The 18,545-nt window shown below is 40.2% G+C and overlaps 1 long non-coding RNA gene across 1 annotated transcript in view; it reads left to right on the top strand.

The window, feature by feature from the left end:
* Positions 1-18,545, top strand: part of LOC142760020 (uncharacterized) — a 521,651-nt gene that overhangs the window by 76,412 nt on the left and 426,694 nt on the right. The window lies entirely within an intron of this gene.

Below are 18,545 nucleotides of genomic sequence, written 5' to 3'. Positions count from 1 at the left end.
GCCAACATAGACCTGAAGCCGGCCCTGTCCGCACCGCAGGTCTATTTAGGTGTGGAAAAATTCTGCAACATGTAGATGAAATTACTTGAAATCTCATTTACTTTGCTGGTACTGTTTTACAATGCAGGATGATCCGCGTGGCAAATCCACATGTAATATGCCATGTGTGCCTAATCGGCACTAGACAATTAAAAGCTAACTAGAGATTCTCTGAGATCCAATGAAATCCCAGGATACCCCATGATGCTGCCAGCAATATAATACTAAAATTTCAAATATACTTGCCTTGTGAATTTCATACCCGTCCCGTGCTACTTGCCTCCAGTGCCACTTTGCTATTCCTCTGTTTAAGAACCAGTTTTTAGTTGTTTTTTTTCTTTTTTTTTTTTTTGGTCCTCCAAGAGCAAAAACCTTTTTTAATTTTTCCGTCAATGGAGCAGTGTGAAGGTTTATATTTTTTGCAGGGCAAGCTGTCGTTTTTATTAGCAGCATTTAAAGTACTGGGAAACTGAAAAAAAGCCAACTTAACTTGATTCTGCTGGTCAATACAATTACGGCGATAACTAATTTGTTATTTTTTTTTAGCTTTTACTACTTTTACAAAGAAAAATCTATTTGTTAAAAAAACAAAAGATTTGTGTCGCCTTTGAGTCAGAATTTGTTTTCTTTTTCCATTGATGGAGCTGTGTGAGGGCCTATTTTTAAATATTTTTTTTTTTTTTTAAGCGAGCTGGCTCTTATCGGTCCCATATTTGGACCCGTATTACTTTTTTCTGTGAGCCCGCTCCATACCAGTGTCGGCTTGGTGTATCAAGGGGTTAAGCAACTACGTGATGTCCATAGTTACACCTCGTGACCATCCTCCACAGTTATAGCCTCCCCAGAGTAGAACTTCTCCTGGTTAACAATAAATGGTTTCCACAATTATTTTTTTTGCATGCGTCTCTTTATGCCTCTCAGTATCCATTCTCTCCAGACCCATCAGTTTGTGCAGCTGGGCTCCAACTTAGGCATTTATGACATATCGACAGGTGACTCCCGTTCTGGAGATAGATGCAGATCCCAGTTCTAGGACGCACACCTTTCATTTATGGAATGTAGGTTTAGACCATATTATGTTTTAGAAAAATATATATTTTTTTAAATCTATCAATTTGCCCCTTTGCAGATCTTTTCAGTAAACACAGAGTAGCAGTAACATTTTATATAGTGCTTTATCAGAATTAAAAATACATTGCTCTTGAACATCTTGGCAGCGATTCCCAAACTACTGGACTCGAAATAACTTTTTTTGGTTTTTTTTGTTTAACGCACTGACGTCCAGCCAAAAGCTTTGAGATGCCAGAATAATCAAGATCTGATAGGATGCAGCTGGGACAAGGCAGTGTTTCTAACATTGGTTAACATCAGATATTTTTAGGATCCGTAGTTTTTAACTGATTTTGTTTTCTTCTCACATTTTGCATTTTTGATGCGTTTTAAATCACATTGCTACAAAAACGCATCTGAAAAAAAGCATGTATTTTTGGAAATACTATTGCGTTTTTTTTAAATACCCATGCTTTTTTACATAGTATTGCAGTTGTTTGCCTATGACAATTATATTCAACACCGGATTACAGCTGACACATTTAAAAAAGATGCTTTTCTTTTGGCTGCATTTGAAAACTTAACAAAAACACATAATGTGGACCCAGCCTAAAAGCCATATTTATGCTTCCAAGCTGGTAGTTTTATCTTATTACTTTCGTGGTCAATAATAATAATAAAAAAAAATCACTCTTTATCATGTGGTCAATTTTAACTCAGTACCTACCATTGTGAAAGAACTTTGTTACATGTTTAGCTATGTGACTACATGGGGCACAAGGGACTCGTACACCAAATGGAACGTTATCTGATATGCATAACCATGCAACATGACATAAAGCATCTCCCCCTCAAAAAAAACCTGATCCATCTTTAGATTGAAATCCAGATCTACAGTAACCGCAAAGGTGTTTGAGATGAGGTAATGACACCATAGTTTTCCCATGAGGGTTGAAGTCTCTAGTTATTTTTTATTCATTATTCACAATTTTTTTTTAAACTGCCTTATATTAGAGTAATGGTTGGTGTCAGAACTTACTGTAACAAATGAACTATAATGTCCTCATCTTGATGTTAAAGTGGCAGATGTAGAGCAGAGGTGCACAACCTTTTCTCATTGTGCCCCTCCTGAAGGCCACAATAAAACCGTAGTCTTATCTGAGATGTTTATGGCATATAGATAGTATAAATGTCTGGCAGATGGGGCTTCACTTTTGGGGAGAACACGGAAAGCCGAGTGTGTCAAAATGGCTATAAACTGAAATGGATAGAGCAACATTCATTCGTGACCACCTTTTCACCTTGTCATCTTCTTGAGGGTCGAACAGAGAGAGAACCCCCACCTATTAGATAATTATGGCATACAGTGGCGGATTATCATTAGGGCGGTTCGGGTGGACACCCGGGGCCCAAGGCTCCCAGGAGGCCCATGGCTGCTCGAGCCACACAAGACCGCACGGGCCCCCCCATGCCCGGTGGCGTCACTAGCACCGGAGGCGGCACCGATGCTAGCAGCAGCCACATTCATTTGTATCGGATTCCTCAGATACAAACGAATATTATAGGCTGCAGGCCACGTTAGGCACTGGGAAGACTCCCTGCGCAGGCCAGCGTAATGAGGTACTGCATCACGCCGGTCTGCGCATGCATCTAGTCCGGATGCTTCACATGCGTCCACACGAGAACGCAGCAAGGTAAGTAAAATATATATTTATTTTTTTAGGTGGGGGTAGCGCTGTGCATATATTCAAGGGGGGGAGAGTTCTCCGTGACACTATATACTAGGGGGGAGTGCTGGGTGGCCCTATATATAAGGGGGAGGGTAGTGGTGTGTGGGCCTATATACAAGGGGGGGGGTTCTCTATTACACTATATACAAGGGGGAGGGGAGTGCTGTGTGGCACTATATACAAAGGGGGGAGCGCTATGTGGCCCTATATACAAGGGGGGAGCGCTATGTGGCCCTATATACAAGGGGGAGTGCTATGTGGCCCTATATACAAGGGGGGAGCGCTATGTGGCCCTATATACAAGGGGGAGCGCTATGTGGCCCTATATGCAAGGGGGAGCGCTATGTGGCCCTATATGCAAGGGGGAGCGCTATGTGGCCCTATATACTAAGGGGGAGTGCTGTGTGACACTATATATGGGGCTCTGTGGCGCTATCCACAGCGGTATGTGTGTGGCGCTCTTTACAAGGGGGGCTCTGTGGCGCTATTTACAAGAGGGGGAGGGTTGTATGGCACTATCTATAGGGGGCTGCGTGTAACGCTCTCTACGGGGGGATGTGTGTGGCACTATGTACAGGGGGCTGTGTGTGGCACGATGTACAGGGGGCTGTGTATATGTGGTGTTTTACAGCGTTTGGTATTATATTCAGGCGCGCAGTCTTTGGTGTTATTATATTTAGGGGCACAGTATGTGGCACTAGGATAATTTTATTTTCGTTTATTGGTGTGGAAAAGTGAGGAGACGCAGACCTCTAAGTGGCAAATTCTGCAGAAATGGGTCATGGCCGGGAGAAGTCGTCATGAGCTCTGGACCGGATGGATAAGAAAAGAGGAAAAAAACTACTAGAATCTGAGACGTCATCACCTGTGAGTCACTAGATATATAGAGAATCTGTCACCTCACCTGACATGTTTATTAGAGGAAATCCTTGTATTTCACAAAAAGTCTTTCTGAAGTCCAGGACTGATAGACAATTCCCCTTGTCAGAAGGATGTGTCCCAGCACAGTGTGATAATGTCAGTATGTAGGGACACAGCCCTGTGACAAGGGGAATCGTAACACCCATTTGTTAATGCTTGCCCAAAAAGGTAGTGTTAAAAATAGTTGCAGGGTGGTGGTGCGGAAGGGGGGCCCAAGTTTGGGTAACAGCCCAGGGCCAATGGTCTACTTAATCCGTCACTGATGGCATATGTGGTGGGAATACCCCTTATTAGGTTCCGTGGGATCCCCATGGTGCCTCAGATCCACACGTTTTCAAGAAGTTTTACAATAAGTACAAAGCGTAAAGTCACAGAAGTGCATCGTTATACACTACTGTTCAAAAGTTTAGGGTCACTTAGAAATTTCCTTATATTTGCAAGAAAAGCACAGTTTTTTTTTTCAATGAAGATAACAATAAATTAATCAGAAATACACTCTATGCATTGTTAATGTGCAAAATGACTATTCTAGCTGCAAACGTCTGGTTTTTAATGCAATATCTACATAGGTGTATAGAGGCCCATTTGCAGCAACCAGCACTCCAGTGTTCTAATGGTACATTGTGTTTTCTAATCATCCATTAGCCTTCTAACACAGTTAGCAAACACTTGAAAACCCTTGTGCAATTATGTTAGCACCGCTGTAAACCATTTTGCTGTTTAGAGAAGCTATAAAACTGACCTTCCTTTGAGCTAGTTGAGAATCTGGAGCATTACATTTGTGGGTTCGTTTAAACTCTCACAATGGCTAGAAAAAGAGTTTTCATGTGAAACTCTACAGTCTATTCTTGTTCTTAGAAATGAAGGCTATTCCATGCGAGAAATTGCCAAGAAACTGAAGATTTCCTACAACTGTGTGTACTACTCCCTTCAGAGGACAGCACAAACAGGCTCTAACCAGAGTAGAAAGAGAAGTGGGAGGCCCCGCTGCACAACTGAGCAACAAGACAAGTACATTAGAGTCTCTAGTTTGAGAAATAGTAATTTAAAGGAAGAAAAAAGAGGGATATAACCATGGCGCTGCTACTCAATAAGGATACAGGAGTAGATAGTAATATTTATATTTATTAGTAGGCTACGCGTTTCAATGCCGCACCGGCATCTTCCTCAGGCCACATGAAATGCAGTTAAAACAAGGCAGTTTTATAAGCAACACGCGGCTAAAAAAAACCGCCAATGTGCAAAAGGGTCAGGGGGCAGCAATGACGTAATAAAATACATAGATCTCCAGTTAGACAAAAGGAGGTGTCTAGGAATGACAATTGAACTTAATGTTTATACAAACACCAAAAATAACACATAATGATGTTAACAAGTTGGTTAAAATAAATGAAATGGGGAAAAAAACATTTTATTTATATAAGAAAAAATATATATATATATATTAATAAATTAGCAAAAAAATAATATATATAAAATGATGTATATAAAAAAGCCCAAAGATAATTACTATAATAGGTGTAGCTGAAACAAGTCTAAAAAACACTGTAAAATACGTAATGATTAATAGGATCTAAAGGTGAAAGTTACTTATATGTATATTTGGTTAGGTAGATAAACTGTAATTAAATAATAAATGAATAAAAGGATAAATATAATTAAAATTGCAAATATCATGAGCCTAAAATTGTATGTAACACATATCTGCAAAATTACAGAAAGAAAAGCAATGCCCGTCAAAACACCCGCTATAAAGCTACATAGGCGCCCAAGGATCAGAACCATGGACAGCTCAGGGGAAAGAAAATAAACGGATCAGAGAACAAGGGTTGTAGTGTGAACAAAAAACCATTAATCTCCATTATACTACTCAAAATAAGATAAAACGCAGTGGAAAAATGCATACATTTACATATTGTCAGAACCAGAACCTCTTAGCATAATAAATGATCAGTAGATGTATTTAACATACTTACATAATAAATAAATATATTCGAGAAGATCTAATTAAAAATGACATGCATGGAAAAACTGCAAACCAATGATCGCACTAATACAAAAAAAACAGCAGAGACCCGGCAAGAAGCCGAATGGGCTCTCAAGTAGCCGTTCTAAAATCAGAACCACGGACAGCTCCAAATATACATATAAGTAACTTTCACCTTTAGATCCTATTAATCATTACGTATTTTACAGTGTTTTTTAGACTTGTTTCAGCTACACCTATTATAGTAATTATCTTTGGGCTTTTTTATATACATCATTTTATATATATTTTTTTGCTAATTTATTAATATATATATATATTTTTTCTTATATAAATAAAATATTTTTTTCCCCATTTCATTTATTTTAACCAACTTGTTAACATCATTATGTGTTATTTTTGGTGTTTGTATAAACATTAAGTTCAATTGTCATTCCTAGACACCTCCTTTTGTCTAACTGGAGATCTATGTATTTTATTACGTCATTGCTGCCCCCTGACCCTTTTGCACATTGGCGGTTTTTTTTTAGCCGCGTGTTGCTTATAAAACTGCCTTGTTTTAACTGCATTTCATGTGGCCTGAGGAAGATGCCGCTGCGGCATTGAAACGCGTAGCCTACTAATAAATATAAATATTACTATCTACTCCTGTATCCTTATTGAGTAGCAGCGCCGTGGTTATATCCCTCTTTTTTCTTCCTTTAAATTACTACTATTGTACGGTTACACCATTGTGTGACCGTTGGGGATTTCGGCAGCAGCACTTTTCACGATCTACATTGACTCCGAAGTGATTGACCTATTCATTTGTGGTAAGCATCCATTCGTCTTACCCTGACTGTCTGATTGGGCTTACTCACACTATGTGGCGCCGTGTTTGCTTTTTTGTATTATCATTCTAGTTTGAGAAATAGACGCCTCACAGGTCCTCAACTGGCAGCTTCATTAAATAGTATCCGCAAAACGCCAGTGTCAACGTCTACAGTGAAGAGGCGACTCCGAGATGCTGGCCTTCAGGGCAGAGTGGCAAAGAAAAAGCCATATCTGAGACTGGCTAATAAGAGGAAAAGATTAATATGGGCAAAAGCACACAGACATTGGACAGAGGAAGATTGGAAAAAAGTGTTCTGGACAGACGAATCGAAGTTTGAGGTGTTTGGATCACACAGAAGAACATTTGTGAGACGCAGAACAACTGAAAAGATGCTGGAAGAGTGCCTGACGCCATCTGTCAAGCATGGTGGAGGTAATATGATGGTCTGGGGTTTCTTTGGTGCTGGTAAAGTGGGAGATTTGTACAAGGTAAAAGGGATTTTGAATAAGGAAGGCTATCACTCCATTTTGCAATGCCATGCCATACACTGTGGACAGCGCTTGATTGGAGCCAATTTCATCCTACAACAGGACAATGACCCAAAGCACACCTCCAAATTATGCAAGAACTATTTAGGGAAGAAGCTGGCAGCTGGTATTCTATCTGTAATGGAGTGGCCAGCGCAGTCACCAGATCTCAACCCCATAGAGCTGATGTGGGAGCAGCTTGACCGTATGGTACGCAAGAAGTGCCCATCAAGCCAATCCAACTTGTGGGAGGGCCTTCTGGAAGCATGGGGTGAAATTTCTTCAGATTATGAAGGCCAAAGGTCTGCAATGCTGTAATTGCTGCAAATGGAGCATTCTTTGACGAAAGCAAAGTTTGAAGGAGAAAATTATTATTTGAAATAAAAATCATTATTTCTATCCTTGTCAATGTCTTGACTATATTTTCTAGTCATTTTGCAACTCATTTGATAAATATAAGTGTGAGTTTTCATGGAAAACACAAAATTGTCTGGGTGACCCCAAACTTTTGAACGGTAGTGTATATTACCAGTTAGCATTATTGTACATTTATTATTGTACTGCTAAGAGCAGAACATTCTGAGAAAAACAAACCTGAGCGTACAAAATGTTAGTTCTAAGAAATTATCAGGGATTAACAGGGTGAAAGGGTATGGTAGAGAACTGGTCTGCTAACAGTGCACATCTTGATAATTGATCTTGACCCCTTTTTGCAGCAGTCGTTTTTTTTTTTTTTTTATTATTTATTTATTTTTTATATTCCTACCATCCTTCCAATAGCCATAATTTTTTTCTTTTTCCGTCGACATAGGCACATTCTGAAACTTCTAACTTTTTTTTTTCCCATTGATAGAGCTGTGTGGGGGTTTGTTTTTTGCAGGACGAGTTAGGCGAAATTCACACGAACCTGTGCGTTTTGCGCACGCAAAAAACGCCGTGTTTTGCATGCGTTGCAGTTCCGTGTGGCATCAGTGTTTGGTGCATGGCTGCGTGTATTTGCGCGTATGGCCTCGTTATGACACGTGGTTTTAATGTTTAGAAACCTAAATGAAGGAGGTAGTTTTATTATTTCCTTCATTTCGTCAACTGTAGCGCAAATGTAGTGCAAATCACGGAAGTGCGTTAATGTGCCGTGTGCGATTTTCACGCACTCATTTCAATGGGTGCGTGATGCGCGAAAAACGCACAAGTATAGTACATGTCGTGAGTTTTACGCAGCGGACACACGCTGCGTGAAAAACACGGAATGTCTGAACTTACATTGACTTACATAGGTCCGTGCGATGCGCGTGATTTTCACGTGCATATCACGGATGTAAAATACGCTCGTGTAAATAAGGCCTTATTGGTGACGTTTTGGGTACATATTACTTTTTTGGTCATTGATTTTATGTATTTTTTAGGGAAAGGCAATGTGAAAAACGGCAATGCCGGCATTTTTTATTTTTTTTACGGTATTAAATGTAATTTTTTAATCGTTTGGATCGTTACAGATGCAGTGATACTAATTTGATTTTTAATGTTTACGTTATTTTAGGTAAAGGGGAACTCTATTCACCTAATTTTTAAAAAATGTTTAGCCCCACTAAGGGACTTGAGTATACGATCGTTAGAGTACTTGCACAATACACTACAATGCTGCAGAGATCCCCCTATTAACATAGAATTCAATAATAGGGTATTTGAGAATGGGTTCTCTAAACTAGACAACCCCTTTAAGAATGAGAATCCAGTCTTCGTGACATGTCAAAGTATTTAAGGGTAAAATGTAATTTAAGAGGACTACATTGTTTTTATATTTACATTACTGTAATGTTTTCAAAGAGCTATTGCAGGTTAGCTTCTGTATTTTCCGAATGTTCTGTCCGACAAATGAATGTTATTTTGTATTGTATTTTATATGATTGGAAACCGGGGTAGTTTAAACCACAAAATGAAACTGTTGAGAATAGCTGGGGTTTCCAAGTGATGATAGACTGGAGAAGGATTGTTGATATTTTATAACCCCCAAGAACCTGAAGGGTTTTCACCACTGGGAGATATGAGAACATGATCTGTATCTAGCATTCTTTTCTGCAGGACTTTGTAATGCTTTTATATGATCAAGTTTCATTTCAGGTATGTATTCTAACACTGGTAAGTGGTTTTTTTCAATATTTTAATTGGGCAACAGAACAAAAAGAAAGATACAAATAAAATCTGGATCAGGGGTTATCAACCAATGACACTTGTACCACAGCTGGCATGTGGGGCATAGTTTCCTGGCACGCATCCCTCTCCCAGTGTCCGGCATCGCTGAACACTGAGAGTGGCGTTTCATTATGTGCTTACAATGCACATAATGCAATACAATGCATTATGTGCATACAATGCAGCACCGCTCTCCCTTCTGGTGTTCAGGACAACTAGATGGCGTACAGTAGCCACTCTCCCCTTTTATGAACCTCCCTTCACTGTGCTGGCCAGAAAGTTTGCTATGCTAAGGATGGTGAAATAGTTCTTCTGTCCCCTAAAATAGTCCTTTTTTTTTATGTGCCGTTGATTTCAATATGCCATTGAAATCACAGGTGTATCTGATGAAGACACAAAATGTTTAACATCAATCCGACACTGTCAAAGATTACAAGCTCCTTGGTTAAGGAAGATTCTGGCACCTCTCTCTCCTGTGTACAGCCTCCCAAGCTGGTAGTCGTGTTCTATTCTGGGTGAACCCCCCCCCCCCCCAGGCCTGTGTTTAGCGCTTATATACACTTCATGGAGTACTTCATCTTAAAAAAAAAAGTCATAATAACTTCAGCACACTATACAAAAAAGGCAGTGGACATCTGATCTAGATTATACCTCAAATACAGTATATGTATAATCCAGATCAGTAATATATAAAGTTACATAGAACACATGTGTGTAGTTTTCTCATTTATAAGCGTAGGTTCAACAAAAGAGAAACAAAAAAACACAGTAACAAGCCAATATCTTTTATTCTCTAGTATTCCAGTAATTTATGTTTTTGGAGTTTCTGTCTATAACCTAAAGTAAGAAGCTGCTTTGTATAAAGAACCAATATGAACTATAAATGATTTAAGAACCAGCAACTTACCACCTGACTTTCCAGATCAAAGTGAAACTCCAGCATTTTCCACTAACTTTTTTTATTAGGAAGCATATAGTTTACAGGAGGAGGGTCAATTATATTTAGCCTGTTGTATAGCAGCGTAGGCTACCACATGTGCACGTCATATGTGTCACCTACACTCAACCCGTCAGTGCAGGAGAGCAGGCAAGATGGCATGGTTAGTATGCGCCTACATATTTCTTTACTTCTTGAACTCTGGAATTGACGACGTCCCCCCGTAGGAGTTTTTGTTTACACTAATAAAAGATCGTGTTTTGGATTTGGAAGCATAAGCCTTTTTTATTGAAAGAATTAATCACACACAGCACCATCTATAACGTAACCTTCAACATTCATGGATTGAAAACTGGCACACAAAACCCATAAGAGATGAAATGCAACGCACTTGCTTTCAGCTTTTCCCAAGCCACACATACAGAAATTTTATATTTTTACCAATAAGCAGTAATGGCCATGTTATGGAATTTACCTCCTTCTGTAAGTTCAGAGAGTATGCTGTAAATTTTAGCTCCAGCTATAGCGACCTGTTATGGAGACATGTTAAAAGTATTCCTCAGTGGGGGTCCATGAATTAGAACCCTTACTGATCTCTAGAATGAAAGATCATTGGCACTATTAAGAGTGCCATGCCCCTACAAATTTTAGCTTGGTGAGCTGCGCATTTCCAAGGATTTTGACTGCAAAGTTGACACAACGCCCATAAATTTTAAGGCATTACAGTCTAATTAAAATCTATCGGCATCCCATTACCATTAGCTCAGAGAATTTCAGAAATGTTGAGATCTACGAGTTAATGGACAAAAAAGGCATGTAAGATTTCCCATACCCCTTAATTCTAGAGATCAGTGAGAGTTCCAGCTTGTGGATCTTTACAAATGAAGAAAACTTCTGCCTTGGAGATCTCCACATTTCTGAAAATCTCTGCGCTATGTTGAAGGGATTTACTGTAACACGCCTTTGTCAACATCCCTTCGAGCATCTATCTATGGAAGTGTGGATTTCTACAAGAAAAAAAAAACCAAAGAGACATGACACTTGCATGCCCCTTCATTTTAGAGACCACTGGGTATCCCAGCTTCTCGATCCCCCACTGATGAGAGCAAAAACATACTCTTTTTTTTTTTTTTTTTTTTTTTTTTTTTTTACCTGCGGTAATTAAAATAATACTCATACACAAATCAATGTTTATATATTTTCCCCTCCAGAAAGCAGAAAACTATCTCTCTAATGCCACCTATAGATGACTACTCAATAAGTTCATGTCCAACACTTTATAGAGCCTTAAAACATGATTGGGGTTGATAGCTGACCCAGAGACACCTGTAGACAGCACTGTTAGGCCGGATTTACATGAGCGTGTGCGTTTTGCGCGCGCAAAAGGCACTTAACAGCTCCGTGTGTAATCACCACATGATGCGCGGCTGCGTGATTTTCGCACAGCCGCCGTCATTATGACACTCTGTATGTTTGTAAACAGAAAAGCACGTGATGCTTTTTCTATTTTCAATCATACTTTTTACTGCTGTTGCGCGAATCACGCGCGTCCCACGGAAGTGGTTCCGTGTGGTGCGCATGATTTTCACGCACCCATTGACTTCACAAATATAGGACTGCATGAAAATCACTGACTGTCTGCACGGCCCCATAGACTAACACAGGTCCGTGCGACGCGCGTGAAAATCACGCGCGTTGCACGGACGTATTACATATTCGTGTAAATCTGCCCTTTAGAGTTGTTGCTTCTCCCCAGTAGAGATTAGGAGTCTGGTTGACTGAATGAGACTCCTTTGATGCAGCTGTTGGAAGGTACCTATTCTCCATGCAGAGATACAGTTGGTAGGTAGTGTTAAGGGCAATACTCCCTGTAAAAAGAAAAAAAAAAAAGTATGCAAAATAACTCTTCTCCTGGACTTCTTCTCTTCTGGGGAAAGAGAGCTATTCTGCATATTTTTTTTTTCCCATGAAGCATTACCCTTAAGACTTCTTACCAGCTGCATCTCCACAAAGAAAATCCAGGGGCAAACGCAGGATTTTTATAGGGGGGTTTCCAAATGCATACTTTTTAAAGTTATGTTCGCCACACTCCTGATACCCTCTGGTTTTTACGCTACGCGTATTAGTCTGCACGTATCTACAAGCCTAGCCCTTTATATTACAAGCGCTAATATAAAGGGCTAGGCTACTGGATATGTGCTGACTACTACTTGTAGCATAAAAACCAGCGTAGATAGTGCCACACCGTGCCCTTTGTAGGTGGTGCCCACTTTAGATAATGCCATACACTGCCCCTGTAGATAGTGCCACAGTGCCTATATTGATAATGCCACTGTAAATAGTGCCATACTCACCTGTTTCCATGTCGTCCTCTCCTTCCACAAGGCAGGCCTAGTCTCTTCTGACCAAGCCTACTCCAGAGGAACGACGCAGAAGGTGCAATAATGTAATCACGCCACCGGCATCACAAGAAAAGCGCCAAATGGCGGGAAAGAGAACTGATGGTTCCCTTGCTTCACCAGCACTGTCAGTTGTATCTGCGTATCTATCCTAAAGGCACAGATACAATTTAGTTCGATTGTATGCGAGGGCCTCCCGAAGCAAGGGGATAGCAGGACCCTGGTCACGGGGGTTTCCAGGCAACTGAAAACCCCCTCCCTGGGCGTGCCACTAGAATAAGTACTTTCCAGAAGCAATAAAATTATTGAATAGATTCTTCATTATTAACCTCTTCTCGACCGCCCACTGTCTGTCTTTTGACGGCAAGCAGTTCAGAGTCTACAGCGACGTCTATTGGCGCTCCTTCACTAAGCAGGAGCTGTTTTTAACAGCTTCTGTACTTAGAGATGCCTTCTAAATACAGCTGGGATAGGAAGAAGCCCCAACCACAGCTGTTTAACCCTTTGATCGCTGTGGTCTGTGACCGTGGCTTGATCAAAGGGATCTACCCTCTTTGACTATGCAATCGGAGACTGGGAGGACCCGCTGTAGTCAGCCCTGGGGACCTAGAAAGGACCCCAGGGTTGTCTGTTGCGTATGCCTGATGTTAGGACACACTGTGTTGACCTGACAGCAGCCTGTGTCATAGTGAGACAGTATAATGTATTAGCATACATGAGTGTGCTAATATAGTATAAGTAAAAAATAAAGTTAAGTTATCTCTTCATAGGATAAAAAATATATAACAAAAAAATTATAATAAAGAACTGTCCAAAAAAATAAGGATTTAGCATAAAATATATATTTTATTGCCCATACATTACATAAAAGCCAAAAACCTACACATATTTGGTATAAATTAATGAATGGGATACATAATAAACAAAAAAACAATGCCGAAAATGTTTTTTTCTATATTCACGCCGTAAATATAACTTAAACGCAAGGACTCCTATAGCCACATTAATGAAAAAATACAAAAGTTATGGCTGCTGAAAGGCAGATCGGTGAAAACGAAAATATTTAGCTGGTCATTAAGGCCTTTTCAGGCCTGGTCATTAAGGGGTTAAGGTATTGTTCATTGGAAACATACACATTTGTTTGTAAACTGTTATATCTACAAATGTAGTAAGCGCTCAAAAAAGAAAGATTGTGTAGAAAATGTTTTGTATTACGAACAGACCTCACCCTGTTTTGGAAAAAGTAAGATCGTGTGGCTGAGACGAGCTGGCCTCAGTTTTCCTGTGCAGATCACTTAACTTATCTGGCTGTGATCTTCAACACTTGGAAGCTGATTTTACTCTGAGGCCAGGAGTATTTAATGTGATTTCTTCTTCCAAGTGCATATATCATTCTAAATGCACAGTGTAGACTTCCCTTAGCATTTCACCTTTACGGTATTAATGAGGTTGTGTTTTCCGAAATGACATGAAGTGACCTTGGCAGCTGCATTTTAAAACAAGTTTGGTCTGGGCCATTGTAAGGTGAGTCATATTCCTATTGATGCCCTTGTTTTACAGAATAAAAACTAAACCATGTGAGATGTTAAACTGGATGTCCAATGGTCTTAAAAAAACAGTATGTAATACGCTAACTGGGTAACGCTTATTTACTTTTTTTTTCACTCTTTGTTGTTTTTTAACTCCATTATGAACAATAACTGCAGTCTACCTGCATTGTCCACGAAGAGTATAAGGGTGAATTCCCATGCTGCGAAATCCGCAGCCTTTTACGATACAGAAAAATTAAAAAAATAAAACATCCACATGTAGCAGAAAAAATCTGCGCAAAATTTAGGGCAGGCTGTGGATTTTCTAATCCTCAGCATGTCAATTCTGTTGGTAATTTTCACTTTTTGCAAAGCATAGTGTGAAATCTGCACCAAAATCAGTGTCAAAATCCATATGTAACACATGCAGATTTGTTGCGGATTTGCTTTGAAATCCATGATGGAAACCATCTGCAGCATGTAGACTCTGTCTAAGGGAGTATGAAATCCTTCCTGCTCCATCAGAGGGTCAGGCTGCAGCTCTGTCAGAACTGCAGTTCTGTTTGTTCTAATTGGCTGCCGAGTATAAGCACAAGCCCACCGTTACATCAAGGATAGAATTATTATAGCATTGTGGGAGCCAAGCTGTTAGGTGTCTGACATCTAAGTGGATATTTACTTTCCAAGGGCAACCATCAGAATTCTAGTTCAAGTAGTTATTTGTATAAATTGATAAAATGTCATAGATACTATAAACTTAATAAGAGAAAGGTATAAGGAAGTATATGCATACATTTCTATGTATATTTCAGCCTACATGTTCATAAAAGTGGACAAATCCATTTAAAAGAGGTTTCCTCACTTAACAAGGGATGTCATATCTTTAGCTTAGGCCTTCACTTGCTGATTGTTGGGGGTCCAAGTAAATTTAAATGAGTTGCTGGACCGGCACTGCAGCTGGACTGGATTTGCGCTGTGTTATAAAAAATAAAAAAAATTAGAAGTACCCGTGGTGTAATATGTTTTTGGTACATCACATGGGGATGAAACCAAGGATGCCTATACAGAGTTGTGAACATACCTTTTTAGTGAAGAGTACACTAATACAGATTGGAAGGAAACATGAATATATTTTGAGGGTTGGGACAGGGACAAGCTCAGTCTTTTTCCTTGAATTTGAGAAAACAACCTTCCTGTATTCCCCTACATTTTCTGCGATGGCTATTAATCATTCTTGCTTTTACCCATTGTGCTTTCATCAGGTATCTTACTACAGTTTTAAACCTTTGGCATGTTATGTTCTAAGTATGCACTTTTGTCCTTTGCACTGTTTGCCTTGTCTATCATTACTATACCTTAGTAGTTATTGTTATGTTAAAAATGTAAATATAATATATATGCATAAAAAAAGAAATAAAAGATGCATAAGCTGCGAATCCAAATAAGGCTGTGCTCACATCACGTTTAAACATGGTTTTCCATATGCGCCGCAAAAATCCCAGTGGATACGTAGATTTGGACCCTATACAGGCGAACTATGGCAAAAGTGTCCATTTGTATACGGCAGAGAGATGTGCCCTTTTTTTTTTTTAACTGTATGGAATAGGTACTACGCTACAACTCTACACTACTACTCTGTTCTGTACAGAAACATCCAGTAATATATATATATATATATATATATATATATATATATACACACACACACTGTGTGGTACACATTTTTTTTTTTTACATTTACAGATTTTAAGTAGCAAGCAGCTGCATCTTTTTTTAGCCTAAAAAGAGTGGATAAAATAAATAAATAAGTACAAGTCTTTACAAACTGCTCTGTGCGAATGTAGCCTAAAGGTTAGAGAAAAGCCATATCTCTGCAATAAGATAGCATGCATTCAAAAACCGTTCTAAGAATATTTAGCATCCTTGAAGCCAGAACTTTGAACTATCATATCTCAGAAAGAAGTGAGATAATAAAAAAAATATGTATATTTTTTTAAAGTACTCTAAAAGGACATTTTACACTTTCTGGTAGGTCACCCTTAAACAGAAATGTGTCCATGTGTGCATATAGATGTTTATTAAAGAGGCTCTGTCACCAGATTATAAGTGCCCCATCTCCTACATAATCCCATCGGCCCTGTAATGTAGATAACAGTGGTTTTTATTTTGAAAAACTATAATTTTTGACCAAGTTATAAACAATTTTAGATTTATGCTAATTAGTTTCTTAATAGACAACTGGGCGTGTTTTTACTTTTTACCAACTGGGCGTTGTATAGAAGAGTGTATGACACTGACCAATCAGCCTCATACACTTCTCATTCTTCCAGCCCAGCTTCTTTCACTGCACAATCACGCTGTAACAATGGGCTGGAACAATGAGAAGTGTATGACACTGGTTCATAACTTGCTCAAAAATGATAGTTTTTCAAAATAAAAACCACTGTTATCTGCATTAGGCCTCGTGCATACTTCCAACACCGTTTTCACGGCCGTTCTTGACGGATCCATGTGGCCGTTTTAGCAGCCGTGTACATTCCGTGTTTCCGTTTCCGAGCGCTGAGCATGGTACTGTCCAGGGTGCTGAAAGAGCATGGTTGTTCAGCGCTAGTCACTGTACAGGGTGCTGAAAGAGTTAATGGGCTGCACTGCTCGGCGGTAACTCTTTCAGCACCCTGGAAAGTAGCATGCTCGGCGCTCGGAAAATACAATTTTAATGAAATAAAAAAAAAGTTCATACTTACTTTCCTGCTGTCCGGCCTCCAGGGATGAAGTTTCATCCCCCATGTCACCGCTGCAGCAAATCACAGGCTGTAGTGGCGGTCACGCACGTCAGGATGACGTCAGCAGGCCGACCTCCAGGGATGATGCTTTATCCCACGTGACCGCTTCTGCAGCCAATCACAGGCTGCCGTGTCATACAGGAAGGTCAGACTGGAGGTACGTATGACCGGGTACGTATGAACTGCTTTTTATTTTATTTTTAATCAGCAGCCTCTTTTCTCTATCAGTGATTGATAGAGACAAGTGGCTACCGATTAGTGTAATATATCTGTAATGTACTTCTGTCCACCCGGCCGTTGCTAGGCAACGGCTCCGTCACACACAGACGGCACACGGATGCCTTCCGCGTGCCTTCAGTTTTTTTGACGGCCCCATTGACTTGCATGGGCCTCACGTTCACGGAATCTCGGACCAAAGTAGGACATGCTCTACTTTTGATCGGAACGGAGCAACGGGACCGTCAAAAAAACTGAAGTGTGCATGGCCCCATCGAAATGAATGGGTCACGGTGCTAGCAGTTTTTCTGATGGAAAAGACTGAAGTGGGCATGAGGCCTTACAGCTCCGATAAGATTATGTAGGAGATAGGGCACTTATAATCTGGTGACAGAGCCTCTTTAAGTTATGTTTATGCATGCTGGTTAGTCCTACTGTCCAAGACTCACTTTGCAGTCCATTTTTTCTCTGCATACATTTAATGTATTTGTGTTTTTAAGTGGATGTCACAAGATTGAATTGGTATCATGATAAATTGTATAATTATGAGGAAAGATGAAAAGATTTAAACTAATTTAGCCTTGAAAACCTATGATTATGGGGGGTTGGGGACATGATTAACTTGTATAAGTATATAAATGGCCCATCCAAAAAATATGGTAAAAACCTGTGTCGTGTAAAATTCTGTCAAAGGACAAAGGGGCACTGCATCCGTCTGAAGAAAAAAAGGTTCAATCTCCAGAGACGACCAGCCCTCTTTACTGTGAGAACTGTGAATCTGTGGAATAGCCTACCTCAGGAGCTGGTTGCAGAAACAACGGTAGATGGTTTTAGCCCCTTCCCACGTTTGGGCGCGACTGTACCTCCTGATTGAATGATTTCACGAAATAGAGCATATCCAAGCTATAAACTGTCACTATGTTAAGAGACACGGTGACAGCGTCCTGATCGCAACTGTCACGGAAGGTGGCCGAGCAGGACTCACGGCACAGGACCTATCAGAATGGTCCCGATCCAGGAAGCGCTGTGATTGGCCAGTACTGACTGGCCAATCGCAGCGCAGGAGGCTTGTTTTGCCGGCATCTCCGGCTCTGACAAGCTCACTTCTGTCAGAGAGCTTGTCAGAGACGGTTGCCACTAGTAAGAGAGTAAAGAGTCTAAGAAAAAACAAACAGCTATCTGCCCCTTTTGGGCCCACTGACCAGTGATCACCACCTTTGGTGCCCACTGGTCATCAAATAAAGAAGTTCAGTCACTCACAGTGCCCTTCTGCCATGCTATGATCTGTGCCCAGCCATCACCTGTTGCAGTACCCGGTCGCCATCGCCCTGCTGTGTCCCTAGAGTGCTTACTGCCTGAGTTCCCTGTTAGGTAGCAATGCCACATCTAAGGGTATGTGCACACGTAGTGACCAAAAACGTCT

Source organism: Rhinoderma darwinii, chromosome 4 (assembly GCF_050947455.1).
Source record: "Rhinoderma darwinii isolate aRhiDar2 chromosome 4, aRhiDar2.hap1, whole genome shotgun sequence".
Taxonomy (NCBI): Eukaryota; Metazoa; Chordata; class Amphibia; order Anura; family Rhinodermatidae; genus Rhinoderma; species Rhinoderma darwinii.
This window is presented reverse-complemented; position numbering and strand designations above follow the sequence as displayed.